At 50.7% G+C, this 15,545-nt stretch overlaps 1 long non-coding RNA gene across 1 annotated transcript; it reads right to left on the reverse strand.

The window, feature by feature from the left end:
• Positions 1 to 13,311: 13,311 nt before the first annotated feature.
• On the reverse strand, positions 13,312 to 14,401 carry LOC129208120 (uncharacterized). Its single transcript, XR_008577684.1, has 3 exons — positions 14,195 to 14,401; positions 13,934 to 14,041; positions 13,312 to 13,647 (listed from the first exon to the last, which is right to left on the reverse strand). It is a non-coding gene; the product is annotated as an uncharacterized LOC129208120 (long non-coding RNA).
• Between the last annotated feature and the right edge of the window lie 1,144 nt (positions 14,402 to 15,545).

A 15,545-nucleotide genomic window follows, 5' to 3' on the forward strand; every position in this document is an offset into this window, starting at 1 on the left:
CCGTTCCCCTTCTCCCCTTGAGATGTTCAATGGGCTCATCCTCTGCTGTTTGCCGGGCTGCTCTGGCTTTCCCTTCAGAGCTTGGTTGCTCACATCGTCAGGCATCTAAAAGCAGACTGAGGATCTTCCCCTTACTCACCACATCAACTCACTCATCTGAGAAATTAAATAAAGCAGCTGCATGCCGCAATGTCCTTTACTTGGAGAAAGGTGTCAAGACCCTCCAGCTTTGGAAAAACGCTTTAGCCATCCTCAGCTAAGCTTCGGCTGTGCATCTCCCCGGCTTGTGAGCGGTGCTGGGGGTTACACTGGAGCACAAACCACGCCAACTCCCAGGACCTCCATCCCAACAGCATCAGCATCCCAGTGCCCGGGCACTTGCCTGCAAAAGTGGTGGGAAACTTCTGCTGCTGAAAAAGGGACATTACTGGTTGAGGAATACAAGAGGCTTTAGAGCAGCTCCTCTCCCCTTACGGCTGCTGGCCCTGCATTGAGGTCCAGGTGAGAGCCACCACCATGGGGACACCACCTTGCTCTGCCTCTCGGGTAGCTATCGCTGGGAAAGCTGGAAAACAGGACATCCCTGGCAGCAAGTGTGACGTCTAGGTGTTTTGTCCCTCAGCTGGGATCTGAGATGTGTCACCCAGGTCAGGGCTGAGCTGTGCCGGTCATCAAAGTGCAGGGAGCAGTCAACAAATGCAGTGAGTTTAGTTAAAATAAAAGAAAATCTGAATGGACTGGCTGATTTGTCACTGGTTTGCAGAAGTAAGGCCATCCTAGGATAAAGAAAAAATAGGTCTGGTTTTGAGGTACACAGAACCATAGTGCAAAACTAATCTGAATTGTTGTGGGGAAAATGAAGTCATCCCATCACTGCATCAGTGCATGCAGAAGGTGTGAACCACAGCCGTGGCACAGAGCGATGTCAGATGGCGAGAGCCATCAGATGCTCTTCCCCTCCCCAAAACCATCAATGAAATCTGGCAGAGGCCTTGCCAGGGTAACTGCAAGCATTTCTACATGCAGATAAGTAATGGTGTGTAATTTGGAGCACTAAAACCTTAGCACAGCAGCCTGCCACATTGTCCCTGCTACAGGACACCTTTGGATTTGCTGCTCGCTACCCACAGCAGCAACTCCTCTTTGGAGACAACTAACCCATGGGGGATTTTTTCCCTGCTTACAACTCTGGTGTTCATTCTCTTTTGTCCATGAGATGTGGAGCTGGGTAATGTTTGGGAGGCCGGAGGGATTCGGGAGGTTCCCTCTGCCCGGACACGGCACCTTCTGCCACATCACCTACCCAGGAGCTACGGCTCCATGTTGTACCCATGACCATTGCAGGAGAGCCATACAATTTTAGAGCAGGGAAACAAGGGAGCTTATTGCAAAGCACCACACAAGCCACCCTTGCACACTCCAGCAACGTGCTGAATGAATGGAAGAGGTACATTCTTCACGCATTAACTAAAAAGTGTATGCACTCACCTATAAACCTACTGAGTTTCGATCATTTTAAGACAGCAGATACAATGAGCGTTTTAAAAACCCCCTAAGTTCCCCTCTGAAAAATGTAAATGTACTTTCCTTTCCTTAGAGCTTGGAAAATTTAAAAAAGGGTATTTCTAGGTCATATCTGCTGCCACGTTCCTGGTATGCGTCAATGTTTATGTGGCAATCAACAGACAGGAAAAATGCATCTGAGACAAGGTGCGGTTCTGTGCCAACAGCTGCATCAGCTCCACACAGCCGTCAACGTGCGTGGGATGGTTCTCCTGGAAAAACATCCTCTCCGGAGGATTTCTTTGATGGTTTCCGTTGCTCTCGGGGGGAGGTTTTCATGCCAGCATCCCCCTTTGCAGCACTGCTGTGTGCTGCTGCTGGGATGCTCCAGACCCTCCCCGGTGTCGATGAGCAACGCCAAGGTTGGTACCACTCGCCTTGCACCTATGAGCTGGACAAGCAGCTTAAAAATACAGAAAGTGAGCAAGGTAGCACAGCGACGGCCCCCAAACCCTCTCTCTAACCCAACGGGGTGATAGTGCAGAGAAATGCAAAGTTTAGAAGAAGGAGTACAAGGTGCAAAGGGACCGGGTGTCCTGGCACCCGCAGGTCACACTTGTTCTGGTCTCCTCGGATAAAGCCACGCGGGCAGCGGTGGGAAAGGCGATGCAACGGGGGGACCATGTTGGGCCAGGTTATCCCCCGGCGTAAATCAGCAGTGGGTCATTGAGTGGTGCTGCGTTCATTAATACCAGATGAAGGCTGGGCCAGTTTGATTTTATTGCACTGTAAAACAGGGAGAAATGCCCCAAACCTCAGTAAATGCATTGTTGGTGTTATAGAGAAATCTGAACCGTGGGCTGGGGCAAATAGGAACTGAAAAATCATTTTGACGCAATTGCTTCTCGGCAAAAGCTCCTGAAAGGAGATAAATGCTAATGTTTACATTCAAGGATGCTCCTCTGAGTTTATATTTTCCCGTCCTTTGCAGACAAACAGCCGAGCCCAAAGCTGTTGAAGGGGTGATCAGGAGCGGAGCGTGCGGATGGAAAGCTGATGGCATCCTGTCTGCCCGCGCCGTGTTTGAGGACGCTCGTTTGTCACCTCTCGTTAGACACTCTGCCCGTCACTACATAATTCATGGGTTGGAAGGGGGGTAAAACATCATCTCAAGAGCTTCTCGGTCAGCTGGGAGATGCTCTGCAAGAATATAAAGTGTAAAACCTGAGCCCCTCTAACAGGCGATGCATGCCCAGGGGCTGGAATAGGCTGTCCTGGCCATATTCCTCCTAATTGCAAAAAAATCTCTTGGGTGATAGTACAGTCAGGATTGTTGATTGTATCCAATGGCACACATGAGTGTGGACATTAATATTAAAATCCTTTTTTTGAAATAAATAAGTATTTTCATAGCGGATGGGATTCTGCTGTGGGGTAGCCCCACTGCGGTGGTAGGCTGGTTCGTTAAATAGCATTTTTGCAGCAAAGATTCAGATAATTCTGCAAAACAGGAGGGGAAGGGGGGCACACTTAAAATATCTCCTGAATTTGGCCAAATTCTCCAGATTCAGGCTTCAGGCCCCACCGCCGCGTCTCTCCTCTGCCAGTTAGAGACGGCACGAGCGAGGACGCCTTTCCATCGCTCCCGGAATAGGCCTGCTGTAAAAACTGATTTTACCGCAGGTAAACGAATCCCTGGGTTAATTAGCACTGCTCCAAGTACGGGACACACCGCTGCCAAAGCGCCGGACAGAAAGACAAATTCCTGAGGACTTGATGGTGAGTTGGTGGGAAGAGTATATTGAGATCTGGTCTGCGGTGGCTGATCTGAATGACCGGCTTCCCTTGCAAGCCTGGATTTAACTCACGTCCCTAGAAACGCTGCCGAGCGCAGCGCTTTGTCTCAGTTTCATGGGATGTCCGGAGGTGCCAGACAGTCCTGCAGCATCGCCAGCCTGCAGACAGCGACCTGCCACCTCTCCTCCTCATCCTCATCCCCCGCTGCAATCCCCACACCGGTGCTGTCTGACCCCAGAAATCCCAGATTTCCTTCCCCCCCCCGCCCCCCAGCAATGAAAGGAAAAATCGCACGCCCGAACTGAATTCAAGATGCTGTTTTAAAGTGTGACTTACAGAAATTGTTCAAGGCAGTTTTTAAGCAAGCCGTACTACCTCGCTAAGCAAATAGATTAACGTCTCTTTCGCACCCCGTAGGTCATACCTTCAAAATGACTTGTCACCTAGGGTTTTCCTTTAGTGTCTGACACTGCGTCCTCTTCCACAGTTCAGCCTTGCAACTCATAAATAACACAAAGAAACGTGCTGCCTGTCGAAAGCAGGCAAACCGAACCAGCTTTGCTCTCCGTTGCCGACCCCCGGCTCGTGGGACCCTTCCGCGTTTGGCTATACCCCCGGCTTTGCTACCAGCCAAGGAACCGCCACGTGAAATTCCTCTTTACGGAAACGTTTTCTACCGGCTTAATATTTTTAATTTGGCGTTTTGCGCGCAGAAGGCGGCGTTTCAGCCCGTGCAAAACTGCACGGCCGCGCCGACGCCGGCGCAAGCATCTGCGCTGCCCAAACGCTGCCCTGCCAGTCCCAGGGAATTCCAGTTCTCCCTCCATCTGGGATAACTTATGGCAACTACGGAGGGGTGTTAACTGACATATGGAAAGACAGTCACGCTTGCGAAACCGCGCGTTTCTCGGTGTGTGAGCAAAAAGCGTTGCTCGTCATTGAGGAAGGTCTTTCAGGAATGGGACTTCTGCGTGGAGGGCTGATCCAGCAAGCAGGAGAGAGGAGAAGGCACATGATCGCATTTGTCATCTGTTTTTAATCACACTTTCCCACCAAATTAATATTGATAACATTTCCCTAGTTGTTTTAATGCAGTTTGATGATATTTGGGGTCTTTTTCACTAAGCAAAATAAGCAGCTGGGGAACAAGGTACAAAGAAAAGTGCCTCAAGTTTTTCATTTGGATGACACAAAAGTTTAATCAAAATATTATATTTTCCTTTTGGGGCTGGAGAGTTTAAAACCCCCAGGTTTGGATAGGAAGCCTTTGGAGGTGGAATTCCCCTTTCCCGGCCATCCAGCACAGAGCTACTGAGTCGGCTTTTTCCCTCTAACTAGAAAAATCTGCTGCAATCTGCTATCCCGTGGCCAGATAGACGCTGGGGGTTGTGTTCCCTGCCCTTCTGCAGGCAAAAACCCCTCTTGTGCCGAGCCGGTTGGAAATAAATCAGCAGAAATAACAGATCCTGCCAGTGTATCCTGCAAAGGGCTGAACCTCCTCCTGCCTGCGACTTCTCCTCCCTCGCTGAGGACGGTTGTATCGAGCAGAGGAACCGAGAGCATACGGCATCCCGGCCGGGCACGGCTGCCGTTGTCTTTAGTTTAAAGATAAACGCATTTGTGTGTTGCAGAAAGGGTTCTGTAGCGCAGGGAAATGCAGGTTTTTGTAGTTATATTGGGCTGCGCTGGGTGCAGGTACCTACAGATGCAGATATTTACAAAGAGTTACGGTTAAGAATGTCATCGTATTATTAAATATGTATTATTTATAATAAAAACCGGAAAAGTTTATAATACAGGAGGCCACTGGGGGCTGTGCAGCTGTGCAGACAAGTTCTTCCCATCGTGGGCAAGCTGCTGGCCGAGACCGCAGCCTCCCGGTTTGTCTCCCAGCCACCCCAAATAATTTTGCCCCAGGCTTCTGCCAGACCGTGCCTTGCTTCCTTGCTGCGCTAATTTGGCCCTTTCTTTGCTTTTGAGGCAGTCCTTTCCTTGTGGAGGCCTGTCAGCGTACGAATATTTGGATTATCTTCTTATTGCAAGTGAAAGGACACTCTGTGCACTCTGCTAATCGAGCATGACAGAGTACGTATCTTAATTTCAAATCATCGATGTGGTTATTATTCTAGGTCGGACTGTACAAGGAAGGAGAATAACACTTTGGGGAACAGTCAGTATGTTTCTGCTGTGGAGAAACATTACATCCAGGCATTGTTTTATTTAAAGGTATTTATTCTCATCTTAAAATCTGTGCAGGAATCCACTCCTTAGCTACGCGTGTGTCTGGGCTCAGATGTTGTTTGACCCGCGCGTAGGCTCGTACCATACGATGGCTGCAGACCCCTGGTACAGCCCCGCTGCACAAATGCGGTCTCTTCCCCGTGCTGGCACCCCGCTTCCCTCCTCTCCATCCCCCTCCTCGTGCCAGGAGCAGCCCTGGCTGCGGGGTGCGGCGATCGCCGTGTTTGCAAAGATTTGTTTTGCTCATTCAGCAAAAGCGTCGCCGAATCCCGACCCAAGCCCCCCTCCGTGTTCCCACAGCCCTCGCGAGGGCTCAGGGGCATCCTCCGGAGCGGAGGCGGGTGCAGATCGCAGCCTTTGGCATTGCCGCTGTGTCTCCGGAGCTTGCTGGGCCGTTTAGATTTGGGGTTTGGCCCGGGACTCTGCCAGCGAGCAGCACTGTCTCGCCGTGTCGTCCCTTCAACGCCCTAACCGTAACCGAACCGCTCCGCCCGCCCATCTCCCAGGGATGAGCCCCTGCGAGGGAGAGGCAAGCCGAGCCAGGGGAATCGGCATCTAGCACCCCGCGCCTGCTGACGAACCCTGCTCTGCCACCCGCCGCTTTCTGCCCTCTCATCTCTTTCATCGCCACTGCGACTTGAATTTATCGGGAAAAAAGCCACGGCTGAGATTCCTCCTTGCCGGATGCTTTGGGCTGAATCAAAGAGTTTTCAGAGCTGGGATTATTGTGGCTTGAAAGCCACAGCCTTAAAAATTGAAAGATGCGATTCAGCTGTTGGTATATAAATATGCAGAAATTATAGCTCATTCCTAAACTCAATTGAGCACCATATGATCTGCATTCACTGCAGTCAATTTGGAAACATTAAAAGCTATTTTGATGGCTGTTTTTACAGTTACTGATTTGTTAATGTGTGTTTTGCAAATGCAGTTTTGATTGGCTCATCTTAATTTGCCAAATGGAAGGCCCTCCTAATGAAGCTAAAAGAAGTGGAGGATTTCATTTGACTTTGCATTTTAATACATCGGCTGGTGTTTATTTTTCCACTCCAGCCTGCACGGGGAGAGAAAGGGGGTTGTGGTGAAACACCCCCCCCAGCCATTGCGCACTTTGATGTACGGCGTGTCAGAGGGTGCAGGACACCATGGGCATCCACGTTGTTTCTACTCCCGGGAAAATAAAGAGAATCCAGACGACTCAAGAAATATATCACTATTTGTGCGCGTTGTCTCCGCGGTCCCTCAGGGGAGATACTGGAAGAGATGTGCTCCCGCGCGTAGCCAGCCTGGGAGCCCGGGTTTTGAGTACCGTCGTGTTAGATATATAAATTCCATATTACTTGAATGCTTATATATTGAAAACCACTCATTGCACTGGAGATTTAAAAATGTTTCTATTGATTTTAAACTTCTACCAAAGGCAAAGTAATAGCCACTGTAAAGTGTGCAATTTTACTTTTGGAGAGATAAGGAGTTTCTGTTCCTCCCTGAAAAGGGAAAATGAGGCGCTGGACTGTGGGATGCCCCTTGGCTCGGTGATGCACATCACCCTGTTTTTCAAGGGGAAAGGAGCCGTGCAATTAAACGGGACACCCTTCTGCCTTCCCTCGCCATGCTCAGGTAGCTGCATGCGTCCTCAGGCGCTGTGATCAACCACTCACCAGCTTTTTTATTAGCAAATCGATTGGATCTATTTTCACCCCGAATGGGAAGAGACAAATATTGAACGGACCTCAGCAGCAGGACTCAACCTTATTAACTCACAGCATTTAAGCTGATTTCATATAACCGGTGCGTGGAGGTAGGAGGTAGGTTTGGTTTATAGTTTTTAAACGTAATCATCAGCATCGCCCAAGCGTCGGGCTCCGAGCCTCACACCTCCCTGGTACCCCCTCCCCGCTGCCGGGACAGGGCTCTTGGCATTTCGTCTACGCTGAAGACTAGCCTCACGTTGCAACGAAATCTTTGATTGCCCAAAGTACTTAATACTTCCAAATCCCGTTCCTCTGATCTGATTTGCTGCTGTGGAAAACATGGAAAATAACAATTGATTGCTAGCAGTTTTATCACCAATAAATTTTTCAATTTGTTCCCAATTTCAAAAATTTTGCAGTTATTGAGACCCACGGCACCTAAAACTCAACCCTTAGGATGCTGCTACAGGAGGAGGAGGAAGGCTGTGCCCCGCTACAGGAGGCTCAGAAAGACAATTATTCAAATTTCTTGGTGGTGGTCTCACCTCCACCCAGCTGACTGTGGGAACTAAAAATCCCAGACAACATCAAGCCCTTCCGTGCACTCCCCCTCCTTCTGCGTGTTAGTTATCACACACAGGGATCAGATCAGCTACGAGGGTGGGTGGCAGGATCTCAGGTTTTTCTGGTCTGACTCGATGAATCCTCAGGTTTATCATGTAGTCCTCTACTACTGCAGGCACCCACATCAAATAGTCTCCTTCTGCACCTGAGAAAGTACTCGCCCACTGTCTTGAGCGGAGCTGGCTTCTTAGCTTTCACAACTGGCCACCAAAACAGTGTCTCGGTCTTTGAAACCTCACCGCTGTAATGGTTTTATTTCAGACCTTCAAGGGTTCCTCCAGTTCCCATTGTGTTCCCCCACTTGTCCATGACCATTCTGCCTCTGCCTAATATCTGGCCCTTAAATGTCTTCACAGAGAGCAGTTGCATTTTCCCATGCTTTATTTTGCTGAGATTTTGGTAGATGAAATGCACCAAGTTCCTGTAGTCTGTCCTGCACCCAGAGAGCTCCTTTTCTCTTGAACATGCCTGATCAGAGTTGTGCACAACGTCTCGGATGAGATCTAGTGAGATCCTTGTGCATCTCCCGGGAGGTCTTCGTCCCCCGTGACCGGGCAGAACTCTTCTCCTTATTCATGTTGAACCAAGACACTCTTATTGTAGGGCTCAAGTCTTCGTTGTGAGATTCCAAGTGCATTTTACGCTACTGAATTTCCTACTCTCTCTTTTATTTCAGCCCTCAAGGCCCTCTAGTTATTGATGTTTCCCCTTGAATTTGTGCCATCAGCAAATTTCGTCAGCCTCCCTCCCATTTTTTTTTTATGGCCATTAATGAAAATATCAATGTTACTTTCCATGTGGATCTTGAAGGAAATGGCTTCACTCCTCCAGTTGTCACCTGCCCTTGTCCATTTTCTTACCTTCCTCTGAAACCCCCGCCTCGTCCCACCTCCTCCCCGTGCCACTGCAACCTGCTTTTACTGAAGTCCAGCCAGATGCAATCTCCTTTGTCTAAGAAATCCATTATCTTAGAGAAGTCAGGCTCAATTAACCTTTGTTTCACCTTTGCTCTAGTTTTATATCATTTTCCATTTACCTCTGTAACAGTAACGGTTCCTTCCTTCATCCGTTTTTTTAAATAAAGTTAGATTAGCGTGCCTTTAATTACCCAATCATCATTTTTCTTAAGTGTCGGCATTACATATGCTATTCCCCAATAAAATGCAGAGCAGTCCTTGGGGCAGGGATCAAACCCCGTAATTCCTCTCTCCCAAATGGGAGTCCAAATCACTAAGATAAACCACTAAGAACCACGCACCAGTGTTTCCTTTGCCCTTCAGCATAATATCTCTTGTGCTTTCTTAAAGCTTTATTGCCATTAATAGGTCATGAATTAGAGGTAATAACTCCAGGAGCTTCATTAATTTCCTTACTGGGTGCGAATGAAAAAGGTGACCTGGATAAACCCGTCATGTTCTGGATATGCTCATCAATCCTTGGAGCTTGAACGTCTTTGTTCCTCTTCACAACGCCACGCTTCTTCCCTGCAGCCTGGGCAAAAATGCTTCATAAACCTCTTCAACGGGGCCTTAAAATACTCAGGAATTAGTGTTTTCACCTCTGGAAATCCCATTTCAAATGCGGGAAGTTAAAATGAGACGTACTCATTGCAACCTCACGCCCACGGCTCCACTTCATAACCGAACCCCAGGGTGGTGCTGCTGGCTGGGGCATGGGGAAGGAGCGCCAGGGGTCTGCACAGGGCGAATCGGATTGACCATGAGCAGCACCAGCTTCACGTAGCCGTGAGAGATGTCCAGGGAGGTGATGGCAGCCGGACGTCCCAAGCCACGCGCCTGGCACTGAAGCCTTGTGCAGGACCATCGAACTGTGCTGCACTCGCCTCCCCGTGCCGCAACCTGCTGCAGCTGGGCTTGGGGAGCATCACACCTCCAGTCTGGGGAGCCACAAAGCTTTTAGGAGGCCATTCCCCCCCCCACCGGCTGCGTGACACAGAGGGGCTCTGACAGCCAGGTGTCCTGGGATCACCGCTCTGGCTGGCATTTGCAGGAGACCTCCAGCATTAGAGCTGATGGAGGAAACGAAAAAGCTGAGAAGAGCCCCCCCCTGTATTTGTAGAGAGACATTCAGCACATTCTCCAACTCTTAGCGCCTTGCTTTGAAGGTTATGAAGGACTCGGGTTTTTTCCTTCAGCTTGATTTTTGTTGTCACCCTTTCCAGAGCCCGGACAGGCGGCAGTCCCAGCGATGGGCTACTGCCGGTGATCGCTGCTGGACGGGAGGCAGAAAGCCCAGAAATTTTGTGGCAGGCTGTTCCCGGGGGATTAACAAGTGGAGTTTGCATACTTCTGCGGTTTGGACAACTCCTTGAATGCCTCTGTGTGTGTCCCAAAACCAAACCCAAATGCTGAATTTCATGACGAGCTCCAATTACTGTTTTGATCCTTAGGAAAAAAAAAAAAAAAATCATTGTTTCACTTTCTGCAGCCCTGCTGCTTCTCAGCAGGTTGCTCCAGGGACAGGTCAACCCCCAGCGATGTCCTGCTCCACGGACCTCACTCCTTAAGCTGCAAGTTGACATCTTTGGTAGAGGACTCGATGAAAGTAGGTTAGGTGTATATTTTAGGACACCGTACATGTGTAACAGTTATTTTAAAAAGTAGAATTCAGGTTCACAGAAGTGGAGATGTACAAAAGTCGGAAGGAAGCTGTATTTTTCATCCATAACCAAAAAAACCCCAATGCAGCGAACAATGCCAGCACTTACCTTCATCAGTGCCACCCCGCAGCGGTCTCTTCCTCAACTCCACATCTCGGTGCTGTTCGTGTCGGTATGAATTTGGGCCGACTTCAGGTGAGCCGAGCGGGACGGCACAGGGAGCCGGGGCAGGACCACGAATGGCCCCGAGCATCACACCTGCAGCCGCAGCACCGGGGGACCCCGCGCCCCATCCCGAAATGGGATTTGGGGCTCCTAGGGCTGCAAACCCAGGGGCTTTGCTGCTGCTGCAGTTGGGACGGAGACCCGGGGCAGAACCAGCCGGGTTTTGAAGCGATCCCCAAAAGCACCCTTCGTCCTTCCTCCCTGTCACCAGCGCCGGGGCTGCTCTGGGAGGACGACGTTGTGGGGGCAGGAGGAGTGGTGGTTTCCCATAGCTCCGTAATACCCACCCGGGGGCACCCAGCACACGTGCCCGGCCCAAGCAACGCGTCGGAGGCTTCAGCACGCTGTGCCTGGAAGCAGCGGATTGCGTCCCACGCCCTGGGTTTCTGAAGACCCAGCTGCTAAATGACAAAAGGTGTGTTTGACTGCATCCACGGGGACCCGGTGGGTGGCCTGCTGCGGGGAGGCTCAGCAGCCACGGAAATTGCTAAATCTAAAATAAAATTATAATAAAATGCTACATTCCACTTGGCCTCAGGGGAGCAGGATGAAGCCTCTCAATTTAATTCAGGAGCATCATCTTTATGCTTATGAGCAGGATTTTGCTGGGACAGCAAAGGAAGCGGGATTGCTCAGCAGCGTGCCTGGTGCAAGGGCAGCTTCCCGTCTCACAGGCGTTTACGGCAGCTTTGTTCCAGCCCGACGAGACTCAGAAAAACATTCTGAGGTGGTTTGAAGAACACTGTTGAAGTGCTTTTGCACATTTGTCATTGACAGAAGACTTTACTGGCAATAAGAGGCTTCAAGCGCAGGTTTTCTGCTTCCTTGGCGGGAGGCTGGCTCTACTCCGTAACGCTGGAGTAAAACCACCCCCCCAAATCCTCGCCCCTCTTGGAGCATTTGCAAAGCCTGTAGCTCTGTCTGCCGCAGCCTGAATGTGCCCGACGCGTGGTCCCTGCCTCCTTCACCCCCACTGACCCCCCTGCCCCTTCCTAAGGGAGCCTGAGCCCCCAGGATGCCTCTCCCCCTCCGTTCTGCCTTCCCCACCCTGGCAATTCTCGGAGTATTTTTCATCCAAACAACGTCTGTATGTATAAATACGCATTTTTTGTAAAACACTTAGATCTCATCTAACTTAGTTTCCAACGCATAAAAAGCTTTGTCAGCATTTCCTCCATTACGTTTAACGACTACGCCCTGCCTTAAGTCACCAAGTCTCCTTTTCTGCCCATATTTTCTCCCCAGGCGTTTTCCCTCGCCCCGTGTGCTGCTGTCCTGGCCAGGAGCATCTCACAGCTCCTTCCACACTCCTGCCCGTGCCCGAGATGCCCTCTGAATGTCCTGCAATTACGCTTTAATGGCCTCTCATTAAACTTTGTGGCTATTAAAACTACCTGCAAAAAAGAGGCACCAAGTACATTAATAAAAAGGCAAACCTATGGGTTTATTGACCAGCTGCCGCAGAGCAGGGGCCGCTCTGACGGCAATTCTGTGGGACAGGGACCCGACAACAGGCGATGCCACCCCTGGCACGGGCTCTGCCGGTCCCCGTCCCCCCGCGCATCCCTTCCCGGGGAGCTCCACTCCGCTGAGAAAGCCACAGCTTGAGCCAGATTAAGTTGTTGCTAAGTACCCTGAAACCACACAATAAAAATTCCTCTGGAGTGCAGAATATTTATGTTTTATGAGTTCATCATAAAGCTGATGTGGTGAAGATACCTAACGCATGAATAATTCGGTGGTGGATAAAAAATACACAATGGGCTGCAGTGAAAGGGGACGGCAGACAATTGGAAACGCATTTTCCTTCTCCGTCTCTTGTTTCAGCAGCTTGTTATTTAAAGAAGGGACTCAGGGCAGAGCACTCAAATGCACGTTTCGTGCACACTAGATGCAGTTTAAAATGAGCCTCAGTTTAAAGACCAACAAAAGTCAACTGATGGTCCATGGAGCACTACAGGTCAAACTCACCCAGTTCTGCAAGGCACTCCCTCGGAGAACCCAGCAGGTAGGAAATAAAACAGCCAAAGCATTTTCTACCCCACCAAAATGTCTCAGTCAGGAAGCAGCATGCCTCTGCTGCCCGGGGCAGTGATGGCGATGAGTGCTGGGTAGCCAGGATTGCTGGGTACCAAGGACCTGCGGTGGCTTTGGGGATGCAGGAGCTGCGTCATCACAGCATGGTTCCCCAGCAGGCAGGAGGGCAGGAACGTGGTTCCCCAGCAGGCAGGAGGGCAGGAGCACGGTCCCCAGCAGGCAGGAGGGCAGGAGCACGGTCCCCAGCAGGCAGGAGGGCAGGAGCGTGGTTCCCCAGCAGGCAGGAGGGCAGGAACGTGGTTCTCCAGCAGGCAGGAGGGCAGGAGCACGGTTCCCCAGCAGGCAGTAGGGCAGGAGCACGGTTCCCCAGCAGGCAGGAGGGCAGGCGCACACCCCCCCAAACGCCAGCCAGCACTGAGCACAGGCTCCTCTGATATTATACTCCTAAATGATAGGGCAGCAAAAGAAAGATGATAACAGGGTATTTCATGAAGTGGCTGAAGAAAATGCCCGTATTGATAGAGGTTTTATGGATATACATAAATATTTATGTGTAGCGTGCCTTACAGCTGCTGTGCCCTTGCACAGGCTTGTCCTCGGCCGCTGCTCCGTGCATGCCCAGCGTGGTGGCAGGACCAGCCCGAGGGAGCCAGGAGGGACCGTCACCCTCACCGGTGCTGACCCAGCTACTGCGTTTCATCCTCCCAGTCTGAGCTCTGGTTTCAAGGATTTTCACGGCAGACTGGAATATTTTTTTTGCTTGGTTTATTCTGCTTACAAATGTATTACTTGGGCTGGTAACATTCATATCTTCCTCCTCTGCATTTCACCCAAACGAAGGCTGATTCAGTCCCTAGGCGATGCGCCGAGGCGAGTACAAACCGAAAATTCTTCTGGGACGCGTATCTGCAGACAAACACACGCGTGTCTAAATATATCCGCAGCCCTCCCCACTCCCCGCAGCTTTTCTCTTCCTCAGACACACACACACACAAGAACTCCTCAGGGTAACGAGACACGTATTTTTAAATATCAGCATGCAGGAGTGGTTCCTGACCAGGAACAAAACCCCAGCTATTGTTTTAGCCACCACTGAATTTGAATACAAAGGTGAGGGCTGCGGAGGCAAACGACCAAAAGCAGCTTCCGGAAGCCGTGGGTGAGGTACCGACGCACCGTGTTATCCTCGTACCGTGCACGGTGGCAGTTCCTCCTCGCAGATCTTCGTGCCTTGGGCATGGGCAGCAAGTCCTGCTGCTCCCGAGAGCCCCAGCTCTTCCTCCTCCTCCCACGCTCTCCCCTGTGGATTTACACCAGAGCATGAACGGGATCTGACTCTGACAGCTAAAAGATTTTTTTCCACTTGATTTCCCCAAACGTGCTCAAATTTTTTGCCCTTTTTTCCCTCCTTCCTTCTTCTTAGCAGACAGCCGTGCTCCTGGGGAAAGCCTACCCGCGTGGGAGCCCGGAGCCGGAGGGTACGTAGGGCTGGCGTGGGGGGGGGTTAAACCACATCCAGCATTTTGCGTTTCCAGAGACTTCCCCAGCTCTCCAGAGCAGCAGTTTCCAGGCAGCCAGCAATCCCACGCGGCAGATATTCAGTTAAAGAGGTAATTTGGGGGGTAGCAGTGTCCACGTGGTTTCTTCATACCGGTTTTGTTGCGTGCAAAGCAAAAGAAAGGCGATGTTTATACAACCGGGGAGCGCAAAGGTTATATTTCTGTTTGACTTTTGTTTTTAAATGCAATACTACTGTCCCCATGTTGCTTCTGGAAGAGTTACAAAACCTGGCCCAGACCCTGCAGATTTCTGTTCGGCATTAACGGTCCGTTCCAAGGAAAGGTGGCTAGGAAAAGTTTCCTGACAAATTATGGGAAAATTTCACACCGAGCACGTTGGGGAACAGTCGGCTGCATCTCGGGGCTGCACTGCCCGTCCCATTACACCGCCTGCAATGAGACACCGCGACCGACAGCCCCCAAATACTGCAGGGCTGAGCCAGCTCCCGCCGAGGAGAAACAGAACATCAGGATTTTTTCCCAACTATGAAGGGCGAGAGCAGCGCGGCCTTCGCAGAAGATTCAGGGTCTCCCCCGTGGTCACCAAACCCCTGAAGTCTGAAGGACGCTTAGCTGGGAGCGTGACGAGTGCTCTGGCTGACTCCAGGTCCCAGGTCTCATGCGATGGTTTAGCTCTTTGGGTTGACACCGGGGAGTGCCACTTATTTTTACGTGCTATTTTGAGTTATATTTAAAGCACTCACCCATGGCTGCAGGCGCTTCCACAATAATTTAAAGTGCATTAACATCAGGGAGTCTCTCCGTGTCCGTGTGGGAGAGGCCGTTCCCTGGGCCGTGGGAGGACGGTTGGCTGCAGGGGGGCATCACCCTCCGGTACCCAAAGCGCCACGCAATCAGTCGTGTTCCTGCGTAGGCCATTTATTTTTGTTATTTATTATTAATTATACTATTAAGTAGGATCATTCTGAACTGTAGCCCTGCCAAATGCCCTCACACGCCATCATCTCTCGATGACAGATGGGTTGGGGACCGCGGTGAGGAACCACATCTCCGCTGTGCTCTGGCAATGACGGGCTGGAGCGATGCGCTCCAAGGGCACGGCACCCTGTCCCGTCGGAGCATCCCTGCCCTCTCCTCCGTGCATAAACCCTCAGGAGGAGCCAAGGTGAAGCTGCCAGCTTTGCAGACTCCCTAACAAACAGGAAGAAGTAGCAATGTTTACTAGCTGGTAGGCAAGGGTGAGATGCTTCACAGGGGAAAAAAAAAAAAAAAAGCAGCTGAGGT

The sequence above is a fragment of the Grus americana genome, chromosome 6 (genome assembly GCF_028858705.1).
Source record: "Grus americana isolate bGruAme1 chromosome 6, bGruAme1.mat, whole genome shotgun sequence".
NCBI classification, from domain to species: Eukaryota; Metazoa; Chordata; class Aves; order Gruiformes; family Gruidae; genus Grus; species Grus americana.